We start from the raw sequence: 16,766 nt of genomic DNA, 5'->3' as shown, positions 1-16,766 counted from the left end.
TCCACTGACCGGGTGCGCTGCGATTCCGCCTCCAGCCGGGATGCGATTCGCAATGCGGGTGGCGCCCGCTCGCGATGCGCACCCCGGCTCCCGTACCTGACTCGCTCTCCGTCGGTCCTGTCCCGGCGCGCGCGGCCCCGCTCCCTAGGGCGCGCGCGCGCCGGGTCTCTGCGATTTAAAGGGCCACTGCGCCGCTGATTGGCGCAGTGGTTCTAATCAGTGTGTTCACCTGTGCACTCCCTATTTATACCTCACTTCCCCTGCACTCCCTCGCCGGATCTTGTTGCCATTGTGCCAGTGAAAGCGTTCCCTTGTGTGTTCCTAGCCTGTGTTCCAGACCTCCTGCCGTTGCCCCTGACTACGATCCTTGCTGCCTGCCCCGACCTTCTGCTACGTCCGACCTTGCTTCTGTCTACTCCCTTGTACCGCGCCTATCTTCAGCAGTCAGAGAGGTTGAGCCGTTGCTAGTGGATACGACCTGGTCACTACCGCCGCAGCAAGACCATCCCGCTTTGCGGCGGGCTCTGGTGAATACCAGTAGTGACTTAGAACCGGTCCACTAGCACGGTCCACGCCAATCCCTCTCTGGCACAGAGGATCCACCTCCTGCCAGCCGGCATCGTGACAGAAACCAGTCATCTAAAACCGTTTTCCTCAAAAGAAAATCTCACTTTCTCCCATCTCTGGCACCTCAGATGTTTTTGTTGTTAAGGAGATCTTGGACTCCAAATTTGTCAGAGTAAAGCTTTTTTTCTTGTGGACTGGGAATGATTCGGTCCGGAGGAGAGGTCTTGGGAGCCGCAGGACAACATTCTGGACAAGGACCTTCTCAGGAAATTCCTGAACCGCAAAAGGAGGGGGGAGACCAAAAGGGGGGCACTGTTAAGTACCACGCTCCGGCCGAACATGCCGTCCGCGAACGCTTTGTCACTGCTGTTGGCGGGGCTGGGATTCACATTGTGGGATGCTCCCGCATGCGAGTCCCAACCTGTCATTTACCAGGCTTCTCTGACTCCTCCGCTGCCTCTGTATCTCAGGCACCTTAGACTCCGCTCCCCGATACGGTCCAAGTCATCAGCCACACAGGTTAGAGGATCCACATCCAGCAAATGTATGTTCACGTGATTGTAAGTAAGCACCTGCTGGGGGAAATCTGCTGCTAGCTACTCTACCATTCATTTCAACGGCTCCACCACTATTGGAGAATTTTAGCTGACCTATTGTAGTGAATAATAGTGTAACTGGCAGAAGATTTCCCACAGCAGGTAATCTCCTGCCATTTATGATCGTGTACCTTTAGGTTATAACTTGTGTGTCAACTTTGCTTTAGTGGTGAAATATTGAAGGTCATTTTATATGTATCATGAAAGGATCCCCCACAATAACCTGTTGTTATAGGCTAATGGGTGTGTGGAACAGTGAGGACAAGGGTGTTTACCATTTAGCAATATGTGCCTACATTCTTCCATTGGGATTTTTCTGTTGGATATGGCAGTGATCTAGCTTGTGGCAATGAGAGCATTACCAAGTCCAAGTGCAATCCTTTCTCCTTTAAAATAGTGCGCCTTAGAAATATGTTTAATTGTTTCCCAGGGAAAGATCTGTTGTGAAAGGAAACCTTAAAGGGGTACTCTGTCTGATCACGGGGGTCCAGCCACTGGGGACCCCCGCTATCTCACATGCACCCACCTCTAGGAGCTACACGCAGAGCTGCAGCCTCAGAGTCTGCTGGGACAAGACTACGGGGCCGGAGTATCGTGACGTTACAACTTCGCCCCGTGTGATGTCACGCCCTGCCCCCACAATGCAAGTCTAAGGGAGGGGGCATGATGGCCGTCACACCCCCTAGGAGTCTATTTGGCTACTGTGGCTAGTCTAGTGTGCCTGCTGGCTAGGAATCAATTTGGCTTTAGTATTGATGTCCATCCATGTTTGGAGTGGGGAGTCTAGAGAGTTAATGGTTTCTGATCTTTTGTGTTTTTAGTACATGCACTGATCATAGTGTACAAGATTACTGTGTAGAGTGTCCTCTGTACATTACCATTGGTGTATAGTGCCCTTTGTACTTTTACACTGATCTGTGTCCTCTGAACGTTTATCTGTATGTGTGTTCTTCGTTCTGTGTTCAGTGTGAACAGTTTTCAATGTTTTCTGACCTGTTTAAAGTTTGGCATTCAGTTCATATGTTCATCCCCTGCATCTCCTGGTTTTTGCTGTATACTTATTCCATATCTAGTCATTTATTCCTTTCTGCTGTTAATCTTGATTCCGGTTTCTGAACTGTTTATTAGTACACTATATCCTGCCCTGTTTGTATATTTATATCCTGTTTGGTTTATCTGGTTTTTTGGTTGTTTTTCCATTACGTTTCTGACCTGTCCCCGACTATGTACTGTATTATTTGTGTACCTTTACGCTCATTACACTTTAGGGCATTAAGGGACCGACTCCACGTTGTCGATCTGCCATTTCGGGCGAATGTGCAAGTAGGCAGGGAGAGAGTTTTTAGGGACAGCTTAGGGCTCACTCTTCCTGTCTACCCCCGGTCATGAAAGACTCACTCTTCTAAGATGAATCCATATTGACCAATAATGTTTTTTTTTTTTTTTTTTTTTTTTTTTTGGGGGGGGGGGGGGGGGGGCTTATGGTCTGTAATGTTAGTCAGGCACATTTATTGTTGGATTACATTTGGTCAACACATCTCTAGTATGCCATACATTAAAGCATATAGATAAAATAAATTTCCAAAACTTATCTTTTAAAGGTGCCAGAATGAAAAACAAGCGAGCTAAACTATTATCAAGGGTGGAGCTCACTGAGATAATACACTTTCTGGATGCAAATGTATATGAAGAGCTGCAGGGAAATACATGAACACAAAGGATCAGTAATGCTGCAACTGTCCTCCCATTTGTATCAGAAATTTGGCACTAAGCGAACATGCAGACAAATCCTGAAGCCCTTCAGTTACCTAAAAGTGTGAGGAAAATGCTCTTCATTTGAGATTTGGCAAGAGCTCTCTATCTCTCTATCGTTGGTGCTAACAATGTTGAGACACATATTATAGTGTGTCCTTCCCTTAAAGGTGTTATCTTGCTTACAGAATTTGCTTATATATATAGGTTGGATGCCTGCATTTAAAACCTATACCTGGACTTACCTCCTGCCACTCACTCCCTTGATGCCATTGGTATTGTTGTCCTGGACTCCGTTGCAAGACTCTTCCTGCTTCTGGGTCCAGACACACAACACTGCAGCTTAGCTAATTGCTGGCCACAGCATAGCTGGAGTCATGACTAGGGGCTATTATAGCTGCTATGCCTATTATAGCTGCTATACACCACACCTCCACCCATTAGCAACCAATCCCCCAAGAAAGACTGACAAAAGGTGTTGGTGCAAGGGCCACAGCAGCCCAATTTTATTTAACAATAACAATTAAAATATTGCAACAATAAACTTCATATGAACATCATACTTACCCATAAAATTATTACAACAAAAAAGTTTGAGTCTTCCTAAATATATAAAAAGCAGGAGGAGAACCTGAAGGCACTGCCCCTTTTTCTCTATCCAAAATCACCAAGTATTGGGGTTCTCAATTTACTTTTAGCTGTATGGCAACTAGCCCAGGAGCACAATTTCTAGAGTCCCAAACCCCTCCTTGGGGCCCCATGCCCGCAGAGACTTTACCAACACCCACTATGATGTCCACTGGTGCCTCCAGGTCCCTCCCCTGACCCCGCTGCTACAACAGACAAACCTACAACATAAGGGAAGGGAAGGCTGGCGGGAACTTCCTTGCTGGCTTCCGTGCTGACTGGACCCTCCCCCCAGCACTACTCTTATATCCCCCCACCAATAAGCTCCTCCCTACCACATAACCCAGACTTAACCTTAAACCCTAGGTGGCATGCAAAATCCCCCTGTCATGGAGCCCCTCCGGTCCGAGTCCCTCCAGGGCTTTCCGGACATTAGAAGCAGGAAGAGAATCTCAGAGGAAATCGGGACAGGGATACCAGGGGAGTGGACAGTGTTTAACCTGTTGGGGACCACGGGCAAATGGGTACGCCCTTGCACCCTGGTACTTAAGGACCAAGGGCATACCTGTACGCCCGTGGGAATTTCGATCCCCGCCGCTAGCCGGACAGAGATCGGACCGTGATGCCTGCTGAAATCATTCAGCAGGCATCCCGTGCAAATGCCTGGGTGGGTCCTGACACCCCCCATGTCGGAAATTGCTGCAAATCGCCAATCAATTCAGATTGTCGATTTGCGGCGTTCCCGGGCCTGTCTCTGTGACCCGATAGCCCGGAAAATAGGGATGATCGGAGCTGCCTGGGCATGCTGGGAGTGGTAGTTTTGCAACATCTGGAGGGCCACAGTTTGGAGACCACTGTCCTTCCAGATGTTGCAAAACTACAACTCTCATCATGCCCAACTCTGCATCTGGGTACACCCCTATGAAGATCCCTAATTTGGCCTCAAATGCCCTGTCGTATTTCAAGGCAACAGTTTAGGGCCACATATGGGGTATCTCCATACTCTGGAGAAATTATGCTACAAATTTTTTTTAAAGTGTTTTTTTCTATTTTTACCCCATATGAAAAGGTAAAGTTGGGGTCTACACCAGCAAGTTAGTGTAAAAAAAAATTATATTTTTTACACTAACATGCTGGTGTTGCCCCATACTTTTCATTTTTCATAAGAGATAAACGGAAAAAAAGACCCCCAAAATTTGTAACACAATTTCTCCCAAGTACTAGACATGAGTCATGAGGAGACATGCCCCGCAAAAACCATTTCAGCAAAATTCGCTTTCCAAAAGCCCAATGTCGTTCCTGCCCTTTTGAGCCCTCTAATGCACCCACAGATCTAGTGTACCCAAAAAATCTTGAATAATTTAAAGTCACTCTTACATAAATATGTTGCTAAAAAAGTTATATCAGAGAAATTACTACCTGATATAGCAAAACCAGCACGGTGGTACCATTTACCCAAAGTCCATAAGTCGCTGAGCCGACCCCAGGCAGGCCAATTGTGGCAGGGATCGGCTCAGCGACCGAATTTTTATCTCAATACCTAGATTGGGCACTCAGCCCGCTTCAAACAACTATATTGTCACATGTTAAGGACACTAAGCATCTTCTCCAAATCTTGAATGAAGTATATGTTGAGGAGGAGGGCAGTCTATGTTCGATAGACGTCACTAGCCTGTATACCCGTAACCCCCACGATGCGGGTATACAGGCAGTGAAGGAGTCTCTTATGTGTGCAAACACTTCTGAAAGTATGATAGATTTTGTAACAATAATTAAGCACTGTAGAAACAAACAGAAAATCTAAACAGGTACGACTTACTAAAAGATAAAAATCCATCTCATAACACAGAAATTCCTAAAGAGAGATTCACCTACGTATTTCAGAATACTCCTATGAACCCTGTAATAGAGCGAGTGATTCGCAGGAATTGGTTCCTGATAGAAGCCGACGAGGATCTGAAAATAAGAGCAGAAACTAAACCTTGCATCACATATAGGAAAAACGTTACCATAGGCGACAAATTAAAAAGGAAAAATAAGAGCAGCATTAAACTGAAACAAAAAGAGACATGGCTTAGTGACATTACACCCAAAGGCAACTACCAATGTAAAAACTGTAATCAGTGTAGCTATTGCTGGGAAACCAAACATGTTAGGCTAGGATCAGTCTTCAACACAATTCAAGACCTTATTACCTGTCGCACTAAGAATGTCGTTTATGCAATAATATGTCCGTGTGGCTTCTTTTATATTGGGCAGATGAAACGCCAGCTCCAGATGCGTATTAGGGAACATTTTTATACCATACGCGCCGGAAAGCCAGGAGCGTCTCGCCTGCAAGCCTGTGTAAAAGAAGCCCACAATAACAACCCAGATGTCTTACGCTTTGTAGGCATAGAAAGAGTGTCATGTAATAAATATGAACGAATGAATTTGAAATTATTACGGGCAGATACACTATGGATTATCAAATCCAATGCCACAGGCAACATAGGGTTAAATGACAGGACGGAGCTCTCAGCATGCTTCTAGTATCACCTTTGCTTTTAGCACACTCCTCTACCTACCACGTCACCTGACCACGTGAGATACCACCAGGTGCGTGATAGGCTGAGCACTTAGTTCACTTTAAAATTTTGGGGGACATTTTCACCTATTACCCCTTGTGAAAATGAAAAATTTGGGGTAACATAAGCTTTTTAGTGAAAGAAATAACATTTTCCATTTTCACGTCCAACTTTATTGAAAATTCGTCAAACACTTGTGGGGTGTTAAGGATCACTGTACCACTTGTTACGTTCCTTGAGGGGTGTGGTTTCCCAACTATTATACCATGTGGGGTGTTTATCGCTGTTCTGGCACCATAGAGGCAGAGCCGGTTTTAGGCTTAGCATGGCCCTAGGCAAAATCTAAAGTGGGGCCCCAAAAGTCGTAATAGTGCACTAACCAGCTTTGAAAATTTTTGGTCACTTCAAATACTATAAAAAAATATCTAAAAAGCAATTGAAAAGTCCCATCAAAACAAAAATGGTACCGATAAAAACTACAAATCACAGCGCAAAAAATGACCCTCATACATCCCTATATACAGAAAAATAATAGTTATAGGGATCAGAATAGTACAATTTTATATTTTTGTATAGTTCCCCCCACATTAGGTAAAGAGTGTAGCTCCCCCACATTAGGTTGGCAGTATAGTTCCCCCACATTAGGTGCAGTATAGTCCCCCCACATTAGGTGCAGTATAGTCCCCCCATATTAGGTGCAGTATAGTTCCCCCACATTAGGTGCAGTATAGTTCCCCACATTAGGTGCAGTATAGTCCACGCATATTAGGTGCAATATAGTCCCCCACATTAGGTGCAGTATAGTTTCCCACATTAGGTGCAGTATACAGTAGTCCCCCACATTAGGTGCAGTATAGCTCTCCACATTAGGTGTAGTATAGTTCTCCCACATTAGGTGCAGTATAGTTCCCCCACATTAGGTGCAGTATAGTTCCCCACATTAAGTGCCGTATATTTCCCCACATTAGGTGCAGTTTAGTCCCCCACATTAGGTGCAGTATACAGTAGTTCCACACATTAGGTGCAGTATACAGTAGTACCCCACATTAGGTGCAGTATACAGTAGTTCCCCCACATTAGGTGCAGTATACAGTAGTTCCCCCACATTAGGTGCAGTATACAGTAGTTCCCCCACATTAGGTGCAGTATACAGTAGTTCCCCCAATTTAGGTGCAGTACACAGTAGTTCCCCCACATTAGGTGCAGTATACAGTAGTTCCCCCACATTATGTGCAGTATACAGTAGTTCCCCCACATTAGGTGCAGTATACAGTAGTTCCCCCACATTTTGTACAGTATACAGTAGTTCCCCCACATTAGGTGCAGTATAAAGTAGTCCCCCACATTAGGTGCAGTATACAGTAGTCCCCCACATTAGGTGCAGTATACAGTAGTTCCCCCACATTAGGTGCAGTATACAGTAGTTCCCCCACATTAGTTGCAGTATACAGTAGTTCCCCCACATTAGGTGCAGTATACAGTAGTTCCCCCACATTAGGTGCAGTATAATTCCCCACATTAGGTGCAGTATACAGTAGTTACCCCATATTAGGTGCAGTATAATTCTCCACATTAGGTGCAGTATACAGTAGTTCCCCCACATTAGGTGCAGTGTAGTTCCCCCACATTAGGTGCAGTATATTTCCCCACATTAGGTGCAGTATGTTCCCCCACAGACATACAGCCTTCAGCCATATACAGTGTATGCTTAAAAGAGGATTTATTGACTAGAATGCAACGCGTTTCGCTGCGCATGCGCAGATTCCTCAGGCATCATGCCTGAGATGCCCGAGGAAGCTGCGCATGTGCAGCGAAACGCGTTGCATTCTGGTCAATAAATCCTCTTTTAAGCATATGCTCCTGCTTGGTCGATCAGCGCCGTGAGCCGGGATCCTTTGAAGCCCTATATCCACAACTACATATCCTCCTGAGGGCAGCAGACGACCATCTTCCTTTACATATTTGTCCCATTGTTGTGTATGTGCCTACACAACCATCTAGGGTGAGCAGTTTTAATTTATATACAATTGGCTCCCTGGGCTCAACAATATTATTCTATGGAGCGCTTACTTCCTTGTTTCTATATACAGTGTATGGCTGGAGGCTGTATGCCTGTTTACTGACCCACCTGAGTATTCCGACCACCGCTCCAGGGTCACTATCTACTGCTATGGCCTATGCGTGCGCTTCCTCCCAGCGGCCCCAGCGTTTATAAAGTTAACGCAGGGCCGCTGTGAGGTAAACGGGGCATCCTTGTGTCCTGAAAAGATTTTTCGGGAAACAGGGATGTCCCGAATGTGATGGGGGCCTTCTGCGGGCACGGGGCCCAGAGTTGGTCACTGTTTTAAAGTGGCCGCGGCCGGGCTGCTAATCTTTAACAAGAAGCCAATGCTGCGGCCACTTTAAAATAGTTGCCCCCCCCTACTGAGCAGCTGGCAGGGGCCCCCCTGGGGGATGGGGGCCCTATGCAATTGCCTGGTTTGCCCGCCCTAATGCTGGCCCTGCATAGAAGGCTTCCTAAATGTGACATGCCCCTCAAAAACCATTTCAGCAAAATTCGCTCTCCAAAATACCATTGTGGCTCCTTCGCTTCTGAGCCCTCTAGTGCACCCACAGAGCACTTTACATCCACATATGAGGTATTTCCTTACTCGAGAGAATTTGGGTTACAAATTTTGGGGGGCTTTTTCTCCTTATACCCCTTGTAAAAATAAAAAATATGGGTCTACAAGAACATGTTAGTGTAAAAAATGAAGATTTTGAATTTTTGCCTCCACTTTGCTGCTATTCCTGTAAAACACCTAAAGGGTTAACAAACTTTCTGAACGTCATTTTGAATAAGTTGAGGGGTGCAGTTTTCTTAATGGGGGTCTATTATGGGGTATTTCTAACAAAACGACCCTCAAATTCACTTCAAAACTGAACTGGACCCTGAAAAATTCAGATTTTGAAATTTACTTGGAAAATTGCTGCTAAACTATGAAGCCCTCTGATATCTTCAAAAAGTAAAAACACGTCAACTTTATGATGTCAACATAAAGTTGACATATTGTATATGTGATTCAATATATGATTTATTTGTTATGTCTATTTTCCTTGCAAGCAGAGAGCTTCAAAGTTATAAAAAATGCTAAATTTTCATGACATTTTCACCAAGAAATTATGCAAGTATCAATGGAAATTTACCGCTAACATAAAGTAGAATATGTCACAAAAAAAAACAATCTCAGAATCAAATTCATAAGTACAAGCATCCCAGAGTTATAAATGCTTAAAGTGACAGTGGTCAGATGTGCAAAAAAAAAATACTCTGGTCCTTAGGGTCAAAATGGGCTTGGTCCCCCAAGGGGTTAAAATTGTTTGTAATTTTTGCAAGATAGCCCCTTTAAACCCTTAAAGGGGTACTCCGGTGAAAACCTTTTTTCTTTTAAATCAACTGGCGGCAGAAAGTTAAACATATTTGTAAATTACTTCTATTAACCCCTTAAGGACTGAGCCCTTTTTCACCTTAAGGACCAGAGCACTTTTTGCACATCTGTCACTTTAAACATTAATAACTCTGGAATGCTTTTACTTATCATTCTGATTCCGAGATTGTTTTTTCGTGACATATTCTACTTTAACATAGTGGTAAAATTTTGTAGTAACTTGCATCCTTTCTTGGTGAAAAATCCCCAAATTTGATAAAAAAAATGAAAATTTGGCATTTTTCTAACTTTGAAGCTCTCTGCTTGTAAGGAAAATGGATATTCAAAATAAAAAATGTTTGGTTCACATACACAATATATCTACTTTATGTTGGCATCATAACATTTATGAGTTTTTACTTTTGGAAAACACCAGAGGGTTTCAAAGTTCAGCAGCAATTTTGACATTTTTCACAAAATTTTCAAACTCACTATTTTTCAGTGACCAGTTCAGTTTTGAAGTGGATTTGAAGGGTCTTCATATTAGAAATACCCCACAAATGACCCCATTATAAAAACTGCACCCCCCAAAGTGACATTCAGTAAGTGTTTTAACAGGAATATCAGCAAAGTGAAGGAGAGGATTCAAAATCTTCATTTTTTACCCTCGCATGTTCTTGTAGACCCAATTTTTGAATTTTTGCAAGGGGTAAAAAGCAGAAAATTGTTACTTGTTTTTGTTTTTGAAACCCAATTTCTCTCGAGTAAGGACATACTTCTTATATCTATGTAAAGTGTTCGGCTGGCGCAGTAGAGGGCTCAGAAGGGAAGGAGCGACATAAGGTTTTTGGGGGGCATGTCACCTTTAGGAAGTCCCTATGGTGCCAGAACAGCAAAAAAAAAAAAAAAAAAACACATGGCATACCATTCTGGAAACTAGACCCCTCGGAGAACATAACAAGGGGTAAAGTGAACATTAATACCCCACAGGTGATTCACGACTTTTGTACATGTAAAAAAAAAAAAAATTTTACCTAAAATGCTTGGTTTCCCAAAAATGTTACATTTTTAAAAAGGGTAATAGCAGAAAATACCCCCCACAATTTGAAGCCCAATTTCTCCCGATTCAGAAAACACCCCATATGGGGGTGAAAAGTGCTCTGCTGGTGCACTACAGGTCTCAGAAGAGAAGGAGTCACATTTGGATTTTTGAAAGCAAATTTTGCTCTGGGGGCATGCCGCATTTAGGAAGTCCCTATGGTGCCAGAACAGCAAAAAAAAAAAAACACACATGGCATACCATTTTGGAAACTAGACCCCTCGGGGAACGTAACAAGGGGTAATGTGAACCTTAATACCGCACAGGTGATTAACGACTTTTGCATATGTAAATAAAAAAAATTTTTTTTTACCTAAAATGCTTGGTTTCCCAAAAATTTTACATTTTTAAAAAGGGTAATAGCAGAAAATACCCCCTAAAATTTGTAACACAATTTCTCCCGAGTACGGCGATACCCCATATGTGACCCTTAACTGTTGCCTTGAAATACGACAGGGCTCCAAAGTGAGAGCGCCATGCGCATTTGAGGCCTAGATTAGGGATTTGCATAGGGGTGGACATAGGGGTATTCTACGCCAGTGATTCCCAAACAGGGTGCCTCCAGCTGTTGTAAAACTCCCAGCATGCCTGGACAGTCAGTGGGAGTAGTTGTTTTGCAACAGCTGGAGGCTCCGTTTTGGAAACAGCGCCGTACCAGACATTTTTCATTTTTATTGGGGAGGGGAGGGGGGGGCTGTGTAGGGGTATGTGTATATGTAGTGTTTTTTACTTTTTATATTATTTTGTGTAAGTGTAGTGTTTTTAGGGTACAGTCGCATGGGCAGGGGTTCACAGTTTCTCGCTGGCAGTTTGAGCTGCGGCAGAAAATTTGCCACAGCTCAAACTTGCAGCCGGACACTTACTGTAAACCTCCGCCCATGTGAGTGTACCCTGTACGTTCACATTGGGGGGGGGGGGATACCTCCAGCTGTTGCAAAACTACAACTCCCAGCATGTACGGTCTATCAGTGCATGCTGGGAGTTGTAGTTTTGCAACAGCTGGAGGCGCACTGGTTGGTTTGGTAAAGTAGTATGCCTTCAACTGTTGCAAATGCTACAACCCCCAGCATGTACAGACAGCAGAAGGGCATGCTAGGACTTGTAGTTATGCAACAGCTGGAGGCATACTACTTTGGCTGGAGATTGTATTTATGCAACAGCTGGAGACACACTGGTTTGCTACTTAACTCAGTGTTTCACAACCAGTGTGCCAGCTTTTGCAAAACTACAACTTTCAGCAGTCACCGACAGCCAACGTGCATGCTGGGAGTTGTAGTTATGCAACCAGCAGATGCACCACTACAACTCCAAGCATGCACTTTAGCTGTTTGTGCAAGCTGGGAGTTGTAGTTTTACAACAGCTGAAGGTACACTTTTCCATAGAAAAAATGTGCCTCCAGCTGTTGCAAAACTATAAGTCCCAGCATGCCCATAAGGGAATGCTGGGAGTTGTGGTGGTCTGCCTCCTGCTGTTGCATAACTACAGCTCCCACCAGTGCCACCTCACCCCTGCTGGCTATGGCTCACCCCTGCTGGCCCTGCTCTGACGGCCCCGATCAGCCAGTAATTCTCGGTCACCGGGTCACTGGAGACCCGATTGACCCAGAATCCGCCGCAGATCGCTGGGCTGAATTGTTCATCATGACCCCCCCTGGGCGATATGCCGGGATGCCTGCTGAACGATTTCAGAAGGCATCCGGCACTGGCTCCCCTCCGGCTAGCGGCGGGGGCCGGAAATGCGCAGGGCGTATCCAGCCTTAGACTACTGTAGATATCAGGATTTCTAAGGCTGATATCTACAGCTGTGTCCTTAAGGCCTTGGAAACGGGGGCATATGGATACGCCCTGTGTCCTTAAGGGGTTAAAAAAATCTTTATCCTTACTGTACTTATTAGCTGCTGAATACTACAGAGTAAATTATTTTCTTTTTGGAATGCTCTCTGATGACATCACGACCACAGTTCTCTCTGCTGACGTTATTATAATAATAATAACGCTTTATTTATTGTTGTCCTTAGTGGGATTTGAACCAGAGTCCCCAGCACTGCAAGGCAGCAGTGCTAATCACTAAGCCACCATGCTGCCCTTAGCATACATCTGCTATGCATCTGCTATGTGTTCGTGATTTCATCAGTGTTCCAAAAAGAACTTTAAGTACTTGAAGGATTAAGATTTTTTAATAGAAGTCATTTACAAATATGTTTAACTTTCCGCCACCAGTTGATTTAAAAGAAAAAAGGTTTTCACCGGAGTACCCCTTTAAGGAATCAGCCCATTAAAGATGTTCTCTGCTGCCCCACCTTCCGGAGCTCCGCTCGCAGCATCCGGAAGTTTAGTACTCTGAACGCTGTGTGCGGGCTTCCGTGTTCGAGGCCGCCCCTTTGTGACATCACGCCCGCCCCCTCATGACGCCACGCCCGCCCCCTCAACAAAAGTCTATGGGAAGGGGGCGTGACAGTGGTCGTGCCCCCTTCCCATAGACTTTCGTTGAGGGGGCGGGTGTGACGTCACGAGGGGGCGGGTGTGACGTCACGAGGGGCGGGTGTGAAGTCACGAGGGGGTGGCCTCGAGACTCCTCGCCTTCAAAAAATCATAACTCTTTTATATTTTTATCCACAGACTAGTATGAGGGCTTGTTTTTTGCGCGACCAGTTGTCCGTTATAATGTCATCACTCACTTTACCATAGAATGTATGGCGCAACACGTGTCTCGGAAACCGTCCAGTTTAGAAGAAAATCCCCTGGATAACCCCTTTAATGATAATGTGATGACCCAAAAGAATACATGTGCCGAGAATTTAACCTGTTAAGGACCCAGGGCATACCTGTACGTCCTGAGTCCGGTCCCGATCTATAACGCGGGTCGGGCCCGGCCTCTAACAACGGCCGGGACCCGTGGCTAATAGCGAGCGGCATTGATCGCAGTGCCACGAGCTATTAACCCTTTAGACACAGCGTTCAAAGTTGAACACCGCGTCTAAAATGAAAGTGAAACCATGCCGGTTAGCTCAGAGAGCTTTTCGGGATAGCCGCGGCAAAATCTCGGCATCCCGAACAGCTTACAGGACAGCAGGAGGAACCCTACCTACCTCCTCGCTGTCCGATCGCCGAATGACTGCTCAGTGCCTGAGATCCAGGCATGAGCAGTCAAGCGGCAGAATCATCGCTCACTGGTTTCCTATGAGAAACCATTGATCAATGTAATAGATCAGTGTGTGCAGTGTTATAGGTCCCTATGGGAGCTATAACACTGCAAAAAAAAGTGAAAAAAAAAAAAAGTGAATAAAGATCATTTAACCCCTCCCCTATTAAAAGTTTGAATCACCCCCTTTTCCCATAAAAAAAAAAAAAAAACTGTGTAAATAAAGATAAAAATTTACATATGTGGTATCCTCGTGTGCGGAAATGTCCGAATTATTGACCGCACGGTCAATGGCGCACGCGTAAAAAAATATCAGCAAAAAATAAATAAAAAGAGATCAATAAGTCCTATTAATGCAAATGGTACCTATGGTACCTATAAAAACTTCAGATCACGGCGCAAACAATGAGCCCTCATACCGCCCCATACGCGGAAAAATAAAAAAGTTATAGGGGTCAGAAGATGACAATTTTAAACGTATAAATTTTCCTGCATGTAGCTTTGATTTTTTCAAGAAGTACCACAAAATCAAACCTACATAAGTAGGGTATCATTTTAACCGTATGGACCTACAGAATAAAGAGAAGGTGTAATTTTTACCGAAAAATGTACTGTGTAGAAACGGAAGCTCCCAAAAATTACAAAATGGCGTATTTTTTTCAATTTTGTCTCACATTGATTATTTTTTCCATTTCGCCATAGATTTTTGGGTAAAATGACTGACGTCATTACAAATTAGTATTAGTGGCGCAAAAAATAAGCTGGATTTTTAGGTGAAAAATTGAAAGAGTTATGATTTTTTAAAGGTAAGGAGGAAAAAATGAAAATGCAAAAACGGAAAAACCCCGTGTCCTTAAGGGGTTAAAAACAGGGCCGCCATCAGGGGGGTACAACCCATACACCTGTAAGGGGCCCCGAGCCTCAGGGGGGCCCGGCCATCCCTGACCTTTTTTTTTTTTTTATTGCGTGTCAGTGAGTGAATATCACCCTCTGACAGCTGGGGGCATTCACGCACATGCTGTCACTCTCCAGAAGCGTGCTGGGCGCCACTGCTGCACATACTGGCGATTGTTCATTCATTCAGGGAACCGCTCCGGCCCTTTAAGAGCAACGCAGAGGCTGCCTGGGAGAATAGACGTGTTCACTTCATACTGATAGAGAGGAGTGGAGCAGAGGGGGATGTGCTGCTTCCTGTGTTGGTGTACAGCCTGCAGCCAGCTCCTGTTATCTTCTTACCGGTATGATTTTCTATATTATCTTCTCCTCTTCCGACAGCATTTATCTCTCCTATCCCATCATCATTCATCATAGAAGTGAGGGGGGATTATATACATGTGAGGGGGGGGGATTATATACATGTGAGGAGGGGATTATATACATGTGAGGGGGGATTATATACATGTGAGGGGGGATTATATACATGTGAGGGGGGATTATATACATGTGAGGGGGAGATTATATACATGTGAGGAGGGGATTATACATGTGAGGAGGGGATTATATACATGTGATGGGGGATTATATACATGTGAGAGGGGATTATACATGTGATTTTCCTTTTCTCACTTCACTGAGAGGGATCCTGCAAACCTTCGAACTTCCCGACGCATAGCAGCGAGCTGGCCAGGAAGGGAATTATCCAACATGCCACCTTCAGTGTTCAGACCACTGCTCTTCTGGTCCAGGGACCTACTGTAGGAGCAGTGGTCAGAGCACCGAAGCATGGCAGTACACAGACATACTGTATATATAGCTGGAGGCAGTATATCTGTGGGGACACAGAGGGGCTTACAACTATATATGGGGGCACAGGGGGCCTACAACTATATACAGGGATACAGAGGGGCCTGCAACTATATACAGGGACACAGAGGGGCCTGCAACTATATACAGGGACACAGAGGGGCCTGCAACTATATAGGGGGGAAGAGAAGCCTACAACTATATATGGGGGCACAGGGGGCCTACAACTATATATAAGGGCACAGGGGGCCTACAACTATATTCTGACACTGCTTCTCTCGCTGCTTTATCTTATGGTGACCTTCACTTTTCCCATACCCCTAGATCTGACACCAGGCATGGTGGAGGAGTTGGGGTGCTTCTAGCCCCACAATGCAATTTTCAAGTCATCCCCCCATTACCCTCACTCACATTTCCCTCTTTTGAGGTCCACACCCTCAGGCTCTTCCGCCCATTGTCTCTCAGAGTGGCGGTCATCTATCGTCCTCCTGGTTCTCCCCAAATGTTCCTGGATCATTTTGCCACCTGGCTCCCTCACTTTCTTTCCTCAGAAACACCTACACTCATCATGGGTGATTTTAATATCCCCATTGATACCCCAATCTCCTCTTCTGTCTCTAACCTCCTCCTTTGCCCTTTCACAGCTTACTGACTCTCCCACACACAAGGATGGGAATACACTGGACTTGATCTTCTTTAGACTTTGCTCTGTCTCTAAATTCACTAATTCTCCTTTTGAGCTCTCTGACCACAACCTTCTCTCTTCCTCTATCAGTAACTCCTATCCTCTTCCAGACACTCCAACCTTGTACACTTACAGAAACCTGCGTGCCATAAACACTAGTCAATTTATAGACATTCTACAATCTTCACTATCACCAATCTCTTCTCACTCCTGCCCTAATCTAGCAGCCAAACATTACCATGACACCCTAAAGTCTACCCTGGATCAAATGGCACCCTCTAAAACACTAACCTCCCGACACAGACGGCAGCAACCCTGGCACATGCTAACAACCCGCTTTCTCAGGCGATGCTCTAGGTGTGCTGAACGTCTGTGGAGGAAAACTAAGACTTCTTCAGACTATCTGCACTATAAATTCATGCTTAAATCCTATTACTCCACTCTTCATCTCGCCAAACAAACATGTTTTACCTCCCTCATCTCCTCTCTGTCTAACAACCCAAAACACCTTTTTGACACGTTCAACTCTCTCCTTCGGCCTAAAGTACAGACCCCAATCACTGATCTCTGTGCTGAAGACC

At 44.9% G+C, this 16,766-nt stretch overlaps 1 protein-coding gene across 5 annotated transcripts in view; it reads right to left on the bottom strand.

The window, feature by feature from the left end:
- LOC130282771 (pulmonary surfactant-associated protein D-like) overlaps positions 1-16,766 on the bottom strand; it is a 179,257-nt gene that overhangs the window by 103,193 nt on the left and 59,298 nt on the right. For 2 of the 5 annotated variants that reach the window (XM_056531445.1, XM_056531447.1), the window contains exon 1: positions 5,418-5,500. The exons of the other annotated variants lie outside the window; for them this stretch is intronic. The gene's annotated coding sequence lies outside the window, so the exon portion shown is untranslated. Of the gene's footprint in view, positions 1-5,417; positions 5,501-16,766 lie in introns of those variants that run through there. 5 annotated transcript variants of the gene reach the window in all.

The sequence above is a fragment of the Hyla sarda genome, chromosome 7 (assembly GCF_029499605.1).
Source record: "Hyla sarda isolate aHylSar1 chromosome 7, aHylSar1.hap1, whole genome shotgun sequence".
In the NCBI taxonomy this organism is placed as follows: domain Eukaryota; kingdom Metazoa; phylum Chordata; class Amphibia; order Anura; family Hylidae; genus Hyla; species Hyla sarda.
Note: the sequence above shows the minus strand (reverse complement) of the source record. Positions and strands in the feature narration are given on the sequence as shown.